Consider the following 20459-nt stretch of genomic DNA (forward strand, 5'->3'; position numbering starts at 1 on the left):
AAACAGCAAAGACATCGAACATCGAACTTCATGAAGGCCTTCGAGAAATTCGCATGATCAGATGGTAAGTCAAACAATTGCGTAGAATATTTTGTTGTTGGATTTTGTCCATATTATGAATGGATGTAATGAGAAAAAAAAATCACTATTTACGTTTGTTTATTTTTTTGCTTTGCTTGCTTCATTCATAATCTTTTTATGAATTAATAGTAATATAATAGGGTTACCTTTCCATTAAAAAAATCATTAAACTTAAAAGTCTTGAAAAAGAAAACCTTAGATGTTAAAATCATAATATTCAAAAGTGTAAATATATTAGTCTATTTTCCTTATTTTGTATGATTTTGTAACGTCATTTATTTTTTTATAGTTTAAGAAGATAACAAAAAAAAAATGAAATAAGTACACATATTTTTACATCCAAAATTAATCAAATTTAAACATTAGAATTTCTATATAATCATATAATGTCGTGAATAAAATTTGAATTATACGATTTAATTATGGATTGCTAAATTGAAGTATTGTGTTTTCGTGATGTGGTAATGTGCGGTTAGGCCAGATTTTTCAAGGGGTCCTTGAATGTAGGCGCGACATGGACATAGGTATGGGTGGGTAAAGAAGCGCTGATCGCTTAACATCTGCGATCAAGATCTTTTCGTTTGGATATATTTTTGGCAGACATTTGTTATTAGTTTGATGGGGATTTTCTTAATTTCTTTCCAATTTTAAAATCAAGTTTAGTAAAGGGAGTCTATAATAAAAGTTCTGTATAATGTTTTGTGATTTTTGTGAAGGGACACGAACCCCCCAATTTACTCCGACTGCAGCTAGATTCAATGGCTCCCATAGTCCACTTCATCTTAATCCGCTTTGGCCTGACATCTCGCCAGTGGTGTTGAGACAGAAATATTATTATTTTTATTAGACCAGTCCGTCCGGGTTCAATATACTTCTCTCTCACCACAAGGATATAAATATCCTGATATTGTACATTACAGGCCATATAAAAAGGTTTGTCCCAAATACATACATTTAAATATCACTCGATTTGGACAGAATTTGATAGACTTTTACAAAATCTATGGACTCAAAATTTAAGTTGGCTAATGCACTAGGGTGGAACACAATTTTAGTAAAAAAAAAAAATATGCGAAACATTTAAATCTGAAGCAATATTAAGAAAAATTCGCAAAAGTTTATTTATGATTTATCGCTCGATATATATGTATTAGAAGTTTAAGAAAATTAGAGTCATTTTTACAACTTTTCGACTAAGCAGTGGCGATTTAACAACATTTTGACCATTTTTGTCGAAATCAGAAAAACATATATATGGGAGCTATATCTAAACCTGAACCGATTTCAACTAAATTTGGCACGCATAGCTACAATGCTAATTCTACTCCCTGTGCAAAATTTTAACTAAATCGGAGTTAAAAATCGGCCTCTGTGGTCATATGCGTGTAAATCGGGCGAAAGCTATATATGGGAGATATATCTAAATCTGAACCGATTTCAACCAAATTTGGCACGCATAGCTACAATGCTAATCTACTCCCTGTGCCAAATTTCAACTAAAAATTGGCCTCTGTGGTCATATGAGTGTAAATCTGGCGAACGATATATATGGGACCTATATCTAAATCTGAACCGATTTCAATAAAATTTGGCCCACTTGACTACACTACAAATTGTACTCCTAGTGCAAAATTTCAACCAAATTCGGGTAAAACTCTGACTTCTGGGAACGTATTAGTCCTTATCGGCCTAAAGATATATATGGGAGCTATATCTCAATCTGAACCGATTTCCATACAATTTGCCACACTTGACTATAGCACTAATTGTTCTTCTTGTGCAAAATTTTAAGCAAGTTAGGGTAAAACTCTGGCTTCTGGGGCCATATCGGGGGAAATATATATATGGGAGCTATATCTAAATCTGAACCGATTTCTTCCAAAATCAATAGGGTTATATTCTGAGCCAAAGCGCATACTTGTGCCAAATTTGAAGTCGATTGATCTAAAACTGCGACGTAGACTTTGATTACAAAAATTTGTTCACGGACAGACGGACATGGCTATATCGACTCAGGAGCCCACCCTGAGCATTTTTGCCAAAGACACCATGTGTCTATCTCGTCTGCTTCTGGGTGTTGCAAACATATGCACTAACTTATAATACCCTCTTCCACAGTGTGGCGCAGGGTATAAAAACTATTAAAGAAATATTTTTATAAATAAAATCATGTAAATATGAATTCCTGTACTCAAGGTGAGTAGTTTTACTATATACAAATAAAAATTGCCAGATGATTTATTTCGTATTTATTTTGATCGTTTTTCGTGGATTACAACTAAAAATGTTTTAAAGTGTCTTTGGAATTTTTTAACCGTAATTGTTGGAAGAAATTTCAAGTTTTATATCATGGTAAAACTGTGTGCAATAGACTGTTAATGAACCAATGAATGATATTTTCCAGAAAAACTCAGGATTAAAAATTTTGAAATCTTTGAGTTTTTGTTGAGAATTAAGAGAAATAATTAGATTTTTTTGTTTCTGTAATTACATATTGAAGCAAAATCTGACGGTTTGATGAATAAGCATGCGGGGATTCGTTCATTTTTGTGTGATTGGAAATCGATTTATCTGAGGGATATATATAACTATAGACCGATATGGAACTAGTTAGGCATGGTTGTTAACGACCATATACTAGCACAATGTACCAAATTTCAACTCACTCGAATGAAATTTGCTCCTCCAAGAGGCTCCAAAACCAAATCTCGGGATCGGTTTATATGGGGCTATATATGATTATGGACTGATATGGACCACTTTTGGCATGGTTGTTAAATATCATATACGATCACCACGTACCAACTTTCAAGCAGATCGGATGAATTTTGCTTCTCCAAAAGGCACCGTAAGTCAAATCTGGAGATCGGTTTATATGGGAGCTATATATAGTTATGGGCTGATAGGAACCAATTCCTGCATGGTTGTTGGATACCATATGCTAACATCACGTACCAAATTTCAACCGAATGGGAAGAATTTTGCTCTTCCAAGGGGCTCTGGAAGTCAAATCTGGGGATCGGTTTATATGGGGCTATATATAATTATGGACCGATTTCGACCAATTTGTGCATGGGAGTTTGAGGCCATATATTAACACCAGGTACTAAATTTCAACTGAATCAGATGAATTTTGGTCTTCCAAGAGGATCCGGAGGTCAAATCTGGTGATCGGTTTATATGCATGGTTGTTAGAGACCATATACTAACACCATGTACCAAATTTCAGCCGGATCGGATAAAATTTGCTTCTCTTAGAGGCCTCGCAAGCCAAATCTAGGGATCGATTTATATGGGGGCTATATATAATTATGGACCGATGTGGACCAATTTTTGCGTGGTTGTTAGAGACCATATACTAACACCATGTACCAAATTTCAGCCGGATCGGATGAAATTTGCTTCTCTTAGAGGCCTCGCAAGCCAAATCGGGGGATCGGTTTATATGGGGGCTATATATAATTATGGACCGATGTGGACCAATTTTGCATGGTTGTTAGAGACCATATACTAACACCATGTACCAAATTTCAGCCGGATCGGATGAAATTTGCTTCTATTAGAGGCCTCGCAAGCCAAATTTGGGGGTCCGTTTATATGGGGGCTATACGTAAAAGTGAACCGATATGGCCCATTTGCAGTACCATTCGACCTACATCAATAACAACTACTTGTGCCATGTTTCAAGTCGATAGCTTGTTTCGTTCGGAAGTTAGCGTGATTTCAACAGACGGACGGACGGACGGACATGCTCACATCGACTCAGAATTTCACCACGACCCAGAATATATATACTTTATGTGGTCTTAGAGCAATATTTCGATGTGTTACAAACGGAATGACAAAGTTAATATACCCCCCATCCTATGGTGGAGGGTATAAAAATAGTTGATTCAAATGAGTCTTTTGTCGAAAAGCCGAAATCGAATGACAGTGATTAAATCAGAGCGAGAAAGCATTTTCTCACATGGACTTTTAGCATCTTTTTATTGGTATTAATATTAGGTTTTTAAAATATTTATACACAATCTTAATTGCTTTCTTTTGAAAATGGTACCCAAAGTCTCGTCCTCATTGTCCTAAAAACAGTGAAATATTTTTCACAAATTACGAATGGTACCCGATGTCTGCCACAATATATAAATAGTATATTTATCACAAATAAACGAGGTCTCAGTAGTAACAGTAGATTGCCTTGAAAAAAATCATATGACGCCCGAAACAAGAGTTATAAAAAAGATCGAGCAGTTTATGCTCGAAAGGATTTCAGAGTGCACAATATACTTGACATACATCACAGAGCTATGGATGGCTCTGTCTCTTATATTTTTTGTTTGCAAGAACCTACAAGTAATTAAAAAATAAAAACAACTTCAATTTACTCGAAAAGTCACTACGCGTGTTAAATGCTTGGTGGTAATCCAAACCATAATTATTAATTCCTTCAACATCTGAAGAAGCCTCCATATACAATTATTGTTCTGATTCTGATTATGCCTAAGAATCGTTAAATAAATATTTATAAATTTGAATTAGGAGGGGATGAAAACGTAGAAACATACGACGATTAATTAAGAAGTTAAAAATTTTGCTTTGAACTATAAATAAATGGACTAAAAATATATAAATTGCTAGTAAGAGTAGTCCGCATACTTTATCCCTAATTCTCCCTAAAAATACGTTCACCAAATTTTGTGAAGCTACAATACCCAACCTAGTGAAATCTGTCACGCATATCTGGAATACTATATTATATTCTCTGTGCAAAATTTCATATAAATCGGAGTAAAACTTTGGCCTCTGTAGTCATATGAGTGTAAATCGTGCGTAAGATATATGTGGGATCTATATTTAAATCTGAACCGATTTCAGTCAAATTTGGCACACTTTCGCTGATATTAGTTGTACTCCTTTTGTAAAATTTAAAGTAAATCTGGGTACACCTTTTATCGTCTGTGGTCATATAGGTACATATCAGGGAAAGGTATATATGGGACATATATCTAAATCTGAGCCGATTTCTTCCAAACACAATGCAATTTATTTTCACCCAAAATATATACTAGTGTCAAATTTGAAGTCAATTCGACTAAAACTGCGATTCGGACTACATCACCTCAGGGCCCGGCTCGAACCATTTTACCAAAGTCACCATATATCTACCTCGTATCCTTCTGGGTGTTGCAAAAATGTACAATAACTTATAATACCCTTCTCCACAGGGTGGCTCAGGGTATAAAAATATGCCCCGAATGTAAAACGATTTTAAAAATATTTCTAAACGCACATAGCAAAAACAATTCCAGAATGTAATTTTTATACCCACCACCATAGAATGGTGACGGGGGTATAATAAGTTTGTCTAACAACTAAAGTAGCACTGCTACTTTAGTTGTTTCCAAATTAGTAATTCGAAATTTCAGTTGGTGGTTACTAAGTTCCTCATTATGAGATTTACGTTCGATATATGCTTTTGGACAAATTAAGAAGACCATGATTTTTCTTTGAAACATTTTCGGAATTTTCAATATCTACTTGCCTTTAATTCATACCAAATAATTTTTGAAAACTAGGCAGGCCATGATTTTCTTAAAAAATCAATTTTTCTTTAATTATGCCAACTACTAATTTAAAATACTTTCTTGAATATATTTGGTTCTCCTGTACTTGCCTTGAGAATTTTGTTTCTAATCATAGCAAGCTTTGGATTTTGGTTTGGAGAGTTTTGGTTGTGACAAAATAAAATGAGGAAAGAAAAGAAAGAAAAGATTTTGAAACTTGAATAGTTCGGTCGATTTTGTGTGATAATAGACTCTGTAACAAAAGTAAAAATTTTATAAATTATAAAGAGCTTGGTGACCGCGAGTGATTGATTATATAAGCAATTATTGAGGAACTTATTCTGTGAAATCATCGATAATATTATTTCCTGCCGTTTTGAATTAGTTCTAATATTCTGGACTAGAAAACTCCATTTTGTCCTGCTGACATTAAGGCAGAGAAAGCTGATGAGTTTCGTTCGATATATTGCCAGTTTTCAAGAATACAACAATAAGAAGGACAATCACAAATTTTGGATTTTCCATATCCTTGTGGGGAGATAGTTTCTCGAGAACGCTGCAAAGGATTTTATGTGAAACAGCTTTTTGATTACCGACTATTGGGCTGAGATTGGTGGAGATTCCTAATCAGTTGGTTTCTTGAAACCCCAGATTTTTGAATATCAATTTTCATCTACATTGCGAGAACATAAAATTAATCATTAATTGCGTAAGAGAAATAAGAAAAATAATTTCATTAATGTGCATATAAATAACAAGACTTTACGAAGACGATTGTCTCCATGTGAAAATACCTGGAAAAATACATTTTTTTTTATTTTTAATTTCCGAATTAATTCAGCTAAATACATTATAACTTTTCTTTATCGATATAATTAACAATTTTTTTATGTTTTAAAGGCATTTGAGTCAATTTTCATTTAAGATTTCATTTAATTTATAAATGTTAATGTATACCTAAAATTTAGAATTCGTTTCACTTATCCACTAATCCGATAATTTTTTTTTTTATAAAAATTTACCTTTCTCGTGAGCTATGCAATTTTGAAATATCTATAATATAGATTTTATACCCTTTAAAAAACAATAGATCCGAAATCATCAGGCCTGCAGACAACTAAGGATTAATTTGGTGAGTCAAAATTTATTTATTTAATTTTTGTATATGCTCAAAATTACACTTTAATATTTAAATATTTTACTATATCACACCTATAAAATGTTAGCCAGATTTTAATTATATACGATTAATTTTGTTCTAATTCAAAATATCTTTCGGTCAAATTTAAAACATTTCTCCTAAGTCATTTTTAGTATGTTTAATAACTTTTGTTAATAAATTTTATTTAGTCAGGATTTTTCTTGAAATATTTGTTACCCTATATTTATGTAAATATAAATGAATTTTTAAGTTTTAGTTTCCCTTACGAAAGGTGAAAAACTCATAGTAGAAGGTGGCAATGCAGGTCAACATACCAATGTTGACATGGTTGAGTGGGAGATTTAAGAATAGGCGGCAAGTCAACATCTAATGCTGCCCTTTTAAACAAACATCATTCAAAATGTTTAGTTTCTATTTTTCTCTAATATAATACTTTGCTCATCTGTGTCCTATCAAAAGAGCTTCCTTATTTTACTTATATGATAATGATTCCGTGTCTGCTTCCAAAGAGCAAAAACCGCCCAAGACTGAGCACCGCCGGCGGCAAGGAGGTAGCCAATCTCGGAGGAAGCAGGGCCAGTGAAGGTGGATCGTTACAACATCGAAATATCGATTTCCGACTATATAAAGTATATATTCTTGATCAGGGAGAAATTATAGGACGATATAACCATGTCCGTCTGTCTGCTTATCTGTCTGTCTGTTGTAATCACGCTAAAGTCTTCAATAATGAAGATTATTGTTCTTCAACCGTCGAACTGAACGGACGTGTTTTTTAATAGCGGAGTATTTCATCGTAATAAGTACTTATTACGAATTTCACGTGTGGTGGAAATAATAAACCACCATGCAGCGAAATTCAAAGTCATCCACTGGGTTGCTAACTTCAGGGCCCAGTGGACGGGTAACGACTGAAGTTATAAATTTGGGCATCGACCAAGAGTCAGGCCCAATTAGTCGACCTGTAGACGGGTCGACTGGCGGTGACACTTTGGCAAGTCGAACCTTTTCTAAGGTGACGACATCAAAAGGAGGCAATCCCTCTCGAAAGAGATTCAAGGAACGAAGAAATGCTTTGTTTATCCTAAAGAAATTAGGATCAGTCGACCCAAGCACGTTGTCGGCTAAGCAAAGCGATTCCTTAAAATGGGCTCAAGGAGTTCTTGAAGCTGGAAAAAGGGAACGATCACCGGATGAGCTGCCATCCTCTAAACGGGATCAAAGATCGTTTGCCTCAGTTGCAAAAGACAGCCTTGTGATGGCTATTATTAATAAAGGAGCATTGGACGGTATGATTCCAAGGCAAAAATGGGGGGAAATTGAGAACGCGATGACTGGTGTCTACTCAGAGGTGCGTAAAAAGTTTCCCGGACCAAGTCCTCGACGGCAAGATGCTGGATGGTATCAAGGACGATATAAGTTAATAGCTTTTGCAGACCAGAGGTCTATGGATTGCTTTAAAGCTGCATTGATGCTGATTGGTGAGGTTTGGGAGGGAGCCGCTTTGGAGTTGGTCGATAAAAAAGACATACCGGCTAAACCTAGAGCACATGCATGCACCCTCAAAAAAAATAGCTTCTTTAACATATGTTCCAAACATATTTTGCAGGAAGCACATATATTATTGGATACTGCCGAAACATTAATATGTTTGTTTTATATGAACATATTATATGTTTGGAAGCATTTTGAGCCCAAAAATATTATATGTTTGGAAGAATTTTTCCCAAAGACGATTGTGCTCATTCCCTAACATACTCGTTATTTTCACTTCCACGAAATATTTTAATTCTTGGCACCTTTTTCTGTAATACAAATAATGTTGAAGAAATTATTCACTTTTATAATTTTTTTAAATTTTACCTTTCGCCTGCACGGAGAATCGAACCGAGGACCATACAGTTTGTAAGCCAACACACTATCCACTGGGCTACGTAGCTGTTATGGTCACCAGCAGATAATTATCGTTATAAGTTACATTTATATAGCATAGTTTGCAGCGCCCACGAGCCCATGCAAACATAACATTATTTAACAGAAACATACATTTGTTTGCCACGTGGAGCAGTGGTTAGCATGTCTGCCTTGAATGCAAAGGGTCGTGGGTTCAATCCCTGCTCCGACCGAACACTTTTTTTTTTAATTTACACATTTATATTTATACTATATAAAATTTTTAAAATGAAACTTCGAAATGTGGGTTATTAAAGATTTATAGTCATTAACAGTGCTTGATATAAACGAAATTGACTGATTTTTGGATAAAATATTATTTTTTATTGCAAAATAACAATTTTGTAACAAAAAACTGTTTTTGGTACAAAACTTTAAAATTTGGAAGGAATTCAAAAACTCTAACAAAAGAAGAGCGTGGAGTCGAGTAGTAACATACATAAATAATTTTATAATATAAACATAAATTTATTTAGGCGTGAACAGTTTTTTACTAGCATTTAACACCATCGCTCTAAAAGCCTTTTGTTTTTCTTTACTAATTCATTTTAAAGAAAATAAACTTTTTAAATTGTTTTAGCTGCAAAACTCGAACTTAATGCCCGCTTTTATATTTGAAGGTGTCCGTCAACTCCTCTTGGACTACTTATTAATAAAGAGGAACTAAACTTTGTTTTTATACATTTAACTGTGTAATTTTCACTATTTCCTCCTTATTTCATTTTACTGTCCCAACTCTAAAAAGAGAATAGTGCCCTTTCGTTATTTTTATGAAGACCCCTGATTTCTTTTAACGCACCAAGAAAAAAATTGTTCCCATAATGCCAAAATGATAAACAAAACACATGTCCACACATACATAAAATGCTGCTCTCAAGGCGAAAACACATGCTTTTTTTTCAAATGTCTATTCTCTTGGTTCCGAATGTCCATTCTCTTTATTCAAATTAAATAATATTTAGACTTAAGCATATCAAATTTTTGGCCTTATCATAAAACAGTTTTCCGAAACAACATACAAGCAGTTTCACAAAAATTTCTCTCTTTGGATTCTTTCGCTGTGTTATGTTGATATCTTTCGTCAACTCTCCCGGTTTCCATCTCTATTTCTTTCTCTATACTCTCTCTGTCGCTTTGGATAAAATATCACAACATATGTATGTTTAGTCGAAATTTGTAAATTTATATATGTTTGCATTCACACATATGATTTTTATAAAACATTAATGCCCCAAACATAATATATTTTAACATATTAACATAGATGTCCCAAACATTTAGTGTTAGTTTAGGAACATTATATGTTTGCACTTAAATATATTGTGTTTTAAAATTGTGCCCGAAACACACTTTGTTTATATCGGAACATATGAAAAACATATTTTTCTAAGAGTGTGGATACCGGCAAACCCTCCTGATCCTGAGTCAATACTAGAGAGACTAAAAGAATGTAACCCAGATCTTCCAACCGCCGATTGGAAGGTTGGTCGTTTGGATGAGGTGGATGGACCAAGACGACATGCGGTGTTTATATTAAACATAGAGTCGCTGCCACATCTAGCCCAGACCCAAGGACGCGTAAGTTATGGCTTTCATGATATCCATATGAAGGTATACAAAAGCGATCAGCCAAAGGATTCCGAAACGGACAAGCCTCCGGTAGAGTCAGCAGTGGAAAAATCTCCTAGCGAAGCCGAAGGAGACATAAAACCTGCAGACTATGGCGAAAATCATATGCGGGAAGTTTCTACAGGCTCAAGCCTCACCAAAACTGAACCGCGGATTGTTGCGAGAGTCACCGAGATCTGTGAAGAGGAAGCCCTTGATGACTCAATTGAAGCGGCTGATGTGACGGTGGTTGAAAATTTGGATGGTTCTACGGTTCCTCCAGATAAATCTTCACCATTGTAAGGCCGCTTGTGCTGCCTTAAAAGTTCTCCTGATGAAAGGAGACATAGATATAGTTCTTATTCAAGAACCATACATATATAAGAACAAGATCTGTGAATTAAGCACTCCGGGTTTCAAACTTTTGCATAATACCGGTACCGATATAAATCGAGCATGTATAATTGCTAAAAACGAACTAAACTTGTTTCTGCTTCCTTCATTGAGCAATGCAGACACTGTCGTAGCCAGTCTAGAGATATCCACATGCAAATATTGGGTATCTTCGGTCTACATGGGACATGATAGGGAGATGCCACCCTGTGCCGTTAAGACCTTAGTTGAGGAGTCACTAAAAACAAAGACAAAACTCATTATGGGATGCGATGCAAATGCACATCATAGTATTTGGGGAAGTAGTGATACTAATGCAAGGGGAGAGTCGCTAATAGAGTTTATTTTGCGTACTAACCTGGTAGTTTGCAATAAGGGAGATGCACCAACCTTCGTCACCAGGAACAGACAAGAGGTTTTGGACGTAACGCTGACCTCTCCGGAACTGAATGATAAGATATCTGAGTGGCAAGTTTTGAGGGAACATAGCTTCTCAGATCATCGCTACATCAGTTTCAGATTGGCTGTTCGTACTTCAAAGACCATATTTCCGCCAAATGTTAGGAAAGCTGATTGGAATAGGTATAGGGAATCGTTCAATTCGATGATACCGGAAATGCCGGAGACAAATATGAGCACTGTGCAAGATATCGAACACGCAGTGGAGCGGATTACTAAGGCCTTCAACATTTCACTGAAAGCTGCTTGCCCTAGAGGAGAGCCAAGGGGAAAAAATCGGCCGCCATGGTGGACTACGGAGTTAAGTAATATGAGGAAATCCTGCAGGAAGCTCTTTAACAAAGCAAAGTCCACAAGAGCTCCGGAGGATTGGGACACTTACAAGATGAATCTGAGAGAATATAAACGAGAACTGAGAAGGTCTCAACAAAACTCTTGGGATGATTACTGTAGCAGTATTGAGAATACGTCAGAGGCTTCCAGACTACGGAAGGTACTAGCATCCACTAACACCGCTCCAGGTTTCATTAAAACATCGGAGGGAAATTGGACAACGTCCAGTGAGGAGACGTTGGAGGTACTTTTGGACACACACTTCCCTGGAAATCAGACGGTTGAACCATGTTCCGGCGGTGTAACAGAGGCTCAGCGATCATTTCCTATCGAGGAAATTGTGTCGGAATCTAGAATAAAATGGGCTTTAAATAGCTTTGGACCATTCAAATCCCCCGGACCTGATGGAATTACTCCGGCGGAGTTACAGGCAGTGGCTGAAAGAGTTATCCCCTGGTTGACGGTGATATATAAACGATGTGTAAACTTAGCATATATTCCAGAAAAGTGGAGGGAAACAAAAGTTGTCTTCATACCTAAAGCAGGAAAAGCCTCTCACTCGAGTGCGAAGGATTTCCGACCAATCAGCTTATCCTCATTCCTACTTAAGACCCTGGAGAGGATGATAGACATGTATCTTAGAACTAGCGTGGATTCAAGTTTGCTCTCGAAACGACAGCATGCATACTCGAAGGGCAGGTCTACTGAGACCGCATTGCATGAACTAGTCAGCTTTATTGAAAGCTCACTATCTGTCAAAGAATACACAATCGTGGCGTTTCTAGACATCGAAGGGGCGTTCAATAATGTCCATCCGAGCTCGATATTAAATGGACTGACAACTCTGAATGTTGATCCAGGTATACTTAGGCTGTTAGACGAACTTCTAATAAAGAGACGTATTTCAGCCACACTAGGGCAAGCAAACATACAAAGGTATGTGAACAGAGGCACTCCCCAAGGAGGAGTTCTATCACCTCTTCTTTGGAATGTTGCTATAAACAACCTTCTGGTTTCCCTAGAAAAAGAAAGGATAAAAGTGGTGGCATACGCAGATGATGTGGCGCTAGCAGTCAGGGGAAAATTCCCATCCACAATCAGAGATATTATACAGAGAGCTCTCCGGATGACTGAGAAATGGGCGAAAGATAATGGTCTTGGTGTAAATCCAGCAAAGACAGAACTAGTCATGTACTGCAAAGATCGTAAAACTCCCACGGTTAGGCCCATTTCCTTAGGGGGTACTGAAATTCCCTTTGGTGAGTGTGCAAAATACCTTGGCGTTATTTTGGACAGGAAGCTGAATTTTAGGCTTAATATTGAAGAGAGGGCGAGAAAAGCCACGGTAGCTTTGTACTCGTGCAAAAAGGCAATAGGGAAAAAGTGGGGACTAAAACCAAAAATTGTGCATTGGCTATACACTGCAGTAGTTAGACCTATAATGCTATATGGTGTTGTAGTCTGGTGGCCGGCACTTCAGAAACCGACTTGTTTAGATAAAGTTCAGCGTATGGCGAGCTTATGTATCTCAGGCGCATTTAGTAAGACAGGAACAGACTCCCTTAATGTCATGCTACATCTATTGCCTTTAGACATTTTGGCCAAACAGTCAGCTGCAACAACGGCTGTGCGGTTGCTCGAGCTATCGCTGTGGTCGGAAAAAATGTACGGTCATAGTTCGGTCCTCAAAATAATGCCAGATGTGCCTAACGTAGTGGATTATACCCTGGCAAAACCACTTTTCGACAAAAAGTTTGAAACTCTAATTCCCAACAGTGAGGCGTGGTGTACACAGACCCCGGGGAATAAAAGATATATAGATTTCTATACTGATGGCTCCAAATTGAATGGACAAGTGGGGTTCGGAGTATATTCTAAAGATCTGGAAATTCGAATAGCGAAAAGATTACCTAATCACTGTAGTGTTTTTCAGGCTGAAATATTAGCAATAAGAGAGGTGGCGAATTGGCTGAGAAGTAATGTTCCAACAAATATTGGCATTAATATATACTCAGACAGTCAACCTGCAATAAAATCCTTGGACTCTGTGTTCCTCAACTCGAAAACGGCCATCGACTGCCGCAAATCTCTCAATGAGATGGCTGAGCAGTACAATATTCACCTAATATGGGTGCCTGGCCATAGGAACATACCGGGGAACTGCGAAGCGGATGAGTTGGCAAGGCTAGGGACTACCTTACATATTCCAGGGGAACTGGAATTTGTTGGTATGCCCCTAGCTACCTGCAAGCTCATGCTGCGTGAGAAGGCTGTTAGGATGGCAAATGTTCGATGGGAGAATTGCAAGGGTTGTAACGACACCAAGCAAATATGGCCCCATTTCAACTTAAACCGCACACTAGATATGCTAATGTTCTCGAGACGTCAGATATCACTCCTGATATCTGCTATAACGGGTCGCTGCCTGATAGGCGATTTTGCAAAAACTATTGGCGCGAAGTATAATGACTATTGTATGAGCTGTCATGATGCGGAGGAAAAAGAATCAATTAAACACCTCTTGTGTGAGTGTCCTGCATTTTGTGTAAAGCGCAAGCAACTTTTAGGAGCATATAGCTTCAGATTACTGGCGGATCTGGAAAACGTTAACTTAAGCAGTCTGCTAATGTTTTTGGAACAATCTGGTTGGTTCAACAAAGAAAAATAATCAAGAAGGTTCAGCGGTTAAAACTAGAAGTGCCCATATGTAATAGGTACTTTTAGTTAATGTGGTATCACAATGGACTGAATAGTCTAAGTGAGCCTGAATCTTAATCGGGCTGCCACTTTAACCTAACCTAACCTAACCTAGATTAAATTTTGCTCAAACGCGTCTTTTGTCTGCAGGCAGGTAAAGTTCGGTCCAGGTTTTGATATAGTCCCCATATAAACCGACATCCCGATTTGGGCTCTTGAGCTTATAGAAACCGTAGTATTATCCAATTCACCTGAAATTGGAAATCTAGAGGTATTTTTGGGACCATAAAGAGGTGTGCCAAAAATGGTGAGTATCAGTCCATCCCCATATAAACCGATTTCCCGATTTTACTTCTTGGGTTTCTAGAATTCTAGAATTCGTAGGTTTTATCCAATTTGCCTGAAATTTAAAATCTAGAGGTATTTTAGGACCACAAAGAGGTGTGCCAAAAATGGTGAGTATCGGTCCATGTTTTGGTATAGCCCCCATATAGACCGATCTCCCGATTTTGCTTCTTGGGCGCTTAGAAACTGTATTCTCTATCCGATTTGCCTGAAATTGAAAATCTAGAGGTATTTTAGGTCCATCAATTGGTGTGTCGCAAATGGGGAGCATCGGTCCCTGTTTTGGTGTAGCTCCCATATAAACCGATCTCCCTGAAAATGGAAATCTGGAGGCATTTTTGGACCATAAAGAGGTGTATCGAAAATAGTCCGTATCGGTCCATGTTTTGGTATACCCCCATATAGACCGATCTCCCGATTTTACTTCTTGGGCGTCTAGAATCTGTAGTTTTTATCCAATTTGCTGAAATTGAAAATCTAGAGGTATTTTAAGATCACAAATAGGTGTGTCGCAAATGGGGAGTATCGGTCCATGTTTTAGTGTAGCTCCCATATAGACCGATCTCCCGACTTTACTTCTTGGGCTTCTAGAAACCGTAGTTTATATCCGCTTTGCCTGAAAATGTAAATATACTGTTATTTTAGACCATCAAAATTCTGTATCGCATTAATTTTACCGGCCCATTTGGAATGCATCGACCTATTTAACTTCTTGAAGGTACACCCAAAGAAAAAATATTTTCCTCCGGAATGAAATTTTAGACAAACGAAATTTATCTTTCGTATGAAGTATGTTCGTTTAGAGGAAATTAATCCCAATTTTTGATAGGCGATTCAACGATTGTCTCCAAATTTGTGTTAATAGAAAACTTTGCTTATCTAAAAGTTCGTTCCTCAGAAAAGAAAATTCTTCTTTCAGTGTATAGCAGGCGCACTGATCATGAAAATTGCTTGAAAATGAAAGTAAAATTTCCAGATTTTAGTCCTCGTAATCATTAAATAATGGCGGAAGAAATCTACAGATGTAAGATTTCAAATCAAGGCGCTATTTCATCATTTACACGATATGATTATGATTTCTCTAAAACCCAAGAAAATTGGTTCCTATAAATGCAGAATCTGATCTAGTCTTTATAGGTAAAATCTTTAAATTTATGCTCGGAAAGCGTACTGGTGGAACTGATTTGCTTGGGAGAATATTTGTCATCAAACCCCCTGAAATTCTATATATTTTCAAGTAACCCGCTATAACGAAGAGTTTTCAAAGTAAACTATTATATTTGATTCATGGTGCTGGTTATTTAATGGCGATTTAGATTGGGGGAAAAAGATGGAACATTCTAGAAATTTATTGCAAAATATGAATTTGTCAGAAAGCAATCAGCACGATAGCTTCATTAGCATTTTACAATAGACAGACAAACGGACATCATTATGTCATCTTAAAATATCTTAGAATATCTTCCTAATTAATAATATATGTATATATGCTTAATAAGATCGAAAATCGATATTTAACTTTATTCCAAACGGAATGCCACGTGTATTAAACTGCCTTTATATGGTAGTCGATTTAAAAACATTAACCGAATTTATACATTGTTGTTCGAATTGCAAATGTTGGTGAAAGTGGCCCAAAATATTTTTGTTTTTATAATTTATTTGTTATTATATTTGTTTATGCAGACAAATTTCATATGTTCTACAGATATTTGGAATTATCATGCTTGAATGCCTGACACATCGAAAAGGTCATCATCATAATTTTAAAATCCACTCAATAACCTCCGTGTCCTGAATCATTTAAGCGTTTTGCAATTAATATTAGCATAGTATTCCTCATATATTATCATTTAAATGTTTAATTATTCAAAGATTAAATACGGTGGTGTTATCATGAAACGAAATGTGTAATTATAAGGCTTTACCAAAACCGTATCAAATTACTAATAATCTGCTTACAACTGAGTTAAATAAGATTAAAGTTTATGGTGGATTCCGGAATTTGACGACGTTAATCGAAACGACGTAAACCGAATTAAAAATTGCACATACTTACTCTTAAGTCCATTTATGTTGTATGTGCATGTACATAATAAAAAACTTCAAAAATAAAGGTAATTTAAGAATTTCAGAAAAAAAACTGTTTCGATGTCATCATCGTTGATACTAATTTTACTTATGGAAGGCGTTTCTGATAAAGTGGGCAAAAAAAATCGACGACGTAAATAGAATGGCGACGTAAATCAAAGTTCGATGGAACAAACATTTTTACAACGTAAATCGAAACAACGTAAACCGAGACGACGTAAATCGAGGGATTACTGTATATCTAAATCCAAACTTATTTTGGTGATATTTTGCAGGTTTATGTGACACTATAGAAGATTCATTTGTGCTGGTGAGGTGATTTTTATACACTTCACCACTACTGTGGTACAGGGTATAATAAGTTTGTGCATTTGTATGTAATGCCAAGAAGGAAAAGTCTGACCCCATCGTTTAGTATACCGATCGCCTTAGAATTAAATGCTGAGTCGATTTAGCGATGTCCGTCTGTCTGTCTGTCCATCCGTCTGTCTGTCTGTATATGTAATTTTGTGTGCAAAGTACAGCTCGCCGATCGTCCGATCGTCCTCAAATTTGGCACAGAGCTTTATATTGATTCATAGACAATCGCTATTGATTTTGAAAAAAATCGGTTCAGATTTAGATATAGCTGCCATATATAGTTATCACCGATCTGGTCATAATTGACGTATTTATTAACGTATTTTCTCAAAATTCCGGGCACCCAAATATTTTGGGGCTTTCGTAAGATATGCAAAATACCAGCCAAATCGGTTCAGATTTAGATATAGCTCCCATATATATCTTTCGTCCGATTTGAACTTATAATGCCAAAAAAGCCAGAGATTTGTCCTGATTTGCTTCAAATTTTGCACAAGGAGTACGTTTAAGAGTTTGATTCAGTGTGCTAAATTTGGTTAACATCAGTTCAGATTTAGATATAGCTCCCATATATATCTTTCGCCCGATTTAGACTCATATGGCCTCAAAAGCCAGAGGTTTGCCCTGATTTGCTTCAAATTTCTCACAACGAGTACGTTTAATAGTATCGTTAAGCATGCAAAATTTGGTTAAATCGGTTCAGATTTAGATATAGCTCCCATATATATCTTTCGCCCGATTTAGACTCATATGGCCTCAAAAGCCAGAGGTTTGCCCTGATTTGCTTCAAATTTCGAACAACGAGTACGTTTAATAGTATCGTTAAGTGTACCAAATTTGGTTGAAATCGGTTCAGATTTACATATAGCTCCCATGTATATCTTTCGCCCGATTTACACCCATATGACCACGGAGGCCAAAATTATTCTCCCATTTACGTTTTTTGCTGAGATAGCAGGATTATTATTCTAACTATGCATGTCAAATTTGGCCAAAATCGGTTCATATTTAGATATAGCTCCCATATATATGTACGCCAGAGTAGGGGAAATATGGTAGAATATTTCATATTTTAAACCCATTTTCGATGGGAGTTTCCTCCAATTGACTCGATAGTTTCCACAGAGAATACATTTAATATGCTATTTAAGTGTGTCATCTTAATCTTATATGGCCAAAATACCCACATTTTACACAAAATTCTGTGATGATATCCCCATTTCGTAGTCATATTCTGCACACTGTAATGCCAAACTTTCCACAGAATGGTAGAATTTTAAATAAGGCTCCGACTTGTGGAAATATCGCCCGAATTGACCAAATAATAAAGGGTGATTTGTTAAGAGCTTGATAACTTTAAAAAAAAAAAAAAAACGCATAAAATTTGCAAAATCTCATCGGTTCTTTATTTGAAACGTTAGATTGGTCCATGACATTTACTTTTTGAAGATAATTTCATTTAAATGTTGACCGCGGCTGCGACTTAGGTGGTCCATTCGGAAAGTCAAATTTGGGCAACTTTTTCGAGCATTTCGGCCGGAATAGCCCGAATTTCTTCGGAAATGTTGTCTTCCAAAGCTGGAATAGTTGCTGGCTTATTTCTGTAGACTTTAGACTTGACGTAGCCCCACAAAAAATAGTCTAAAGGCGTCAAATCGCATGATCTTGGTGGCCAACTTACCGGTCCATTTCTTGAGATGAATTGTTCTCCGAAGTTTTCCCTCAAAATGGCCATAGAATCGCGAGCTGTGTGGCATGTAGCGCCATCTTGTTGAAACCACATGTCAACCAAGTTCAGTTCTTCCATTTTTGGCAACAAAAAGTTTGTTAGCATCGAACGATAGCGATCGCCATTCACCGTAACGTTGCGTCCAACAGCATCTTTGAAAAAATACGGTCCAATGATTCCACCAGCGTACAAACCACACCAAACAGTGCATTTTTCGGGATGCATGGGCAGTTCTTGAACGGCTTCTGGTTGCTCTTCACTCCAAATGCGGCAATTTTGCTTATTTACGTAGCCATTCAACCAGAAATGAGCCTCATCGCTGAACAAAATTTGTCGATAAACACATTTCGAACCGAACACTGATTTTGTTAATAAAATTCAATGATTTGCAAGCGTTGCTCGTTAGTAAGTCTATTCATGATGAAATGTCAAAGCATACTGAGCATCTTTCTCTTTGACACCATGTCTGAAATCCCACGTGATCTGTCAAATAATAATGCATGAAAATCCTAACCTCAAAAGAATCACCCTTTATATCACAACCCACATATCTTGGCGATATTTAACCAATATCCTTGTAAAATCGCCACTTCTGAGTAGCAAAACTTGTAAATAACAAATTGGCTGATAAGTCCCCGTTCTAACAAAGAAAAACACATTTTTTGTCTAAATTCGTTTTTATACCCTCCACCATAGGATGGGGGTATATTAACTTTGTCATTCCGTTTGTAACACATCGAAATATTGCTCAGCATATAAACCGATCCCCCGATTTGGCTTGCGGAGCCTCTAAGAGAAGCAAATTTCATCCGATCCGGTTCAAATTTGGTACATGGTGTAAGTATATGATCTCTAATGACCATGCAAAAATTGGTCCACATCGGTCCATAATTATATATAGCCCCCATATAAACCGATCACCAGATTTGACCTTCTGAGCCTCTTGGAAGACCAAAATTCATCTGATTCAGTTAAAATTTGATTCATGCAAAAATTGGTCGAAATCGGTCAATAATTATATGTAGGCCCCATATAAACCGATCCCCAGATTTGACCTCCGGAGCCCCTTGGAAGAGCAAAATTCATCCGATTCGGTTGAAATTTGGTACGTGATGTTAGTATATGGTAGCCAACAACTATGCAGGAATTGGATCATATCAGTTCAATATTATATATAGCCCCATATAAACCGATCCCCAGATTTGACCACTGGTGCCTTTTGGAGAAGCAAAATTCGTCCGATCTGGTTGAAATTTGGTACGTGGTGGTAGTATATGATATTTAACAACTATGCTAAAAGTGGTCCACATCAGTCCACAATCATATATAGCCCCCATATAAATTGATCCCGAGATTTGGTTTTGGAGCCTCTTGGAGGAGCAAATTTCATCCGAGTCAATTGAAATTTGGTACATTGTGCTAGTATATGGCCAACCATGCCTAACTAGGTCCATATCGGTCTATAGTTATATATAGCCCTCGGATAAATCGATCCCCAATCACACAAAAATTATTTGTAACATACATAACTTTTTTGTCTAATATATACCACGTATGGACTAACTCACAATTTAGAAAACGATGTTAAGAAGTTTTAAGATACCAAAACCCAAGTAATCCGATTGTGGATGACAGTCTTTCGTAGAAGTTTCTACGCAATCCATGGTGGAGGGTACATAAGATTCGG

Source organism: Haematobia irritans, chromosome 3, assembly GCF_050003625.1.
Source record: "Haematobia irritans isolate KBUSLIRL chromosome 3, ASM5000362v1, whole genome shotgun sequence".
NCBI lineage: Eukaryota > Metazoa > Arthropoda > Insecta > Diptera > Muscidae > Haematobia > Haematobia irritans.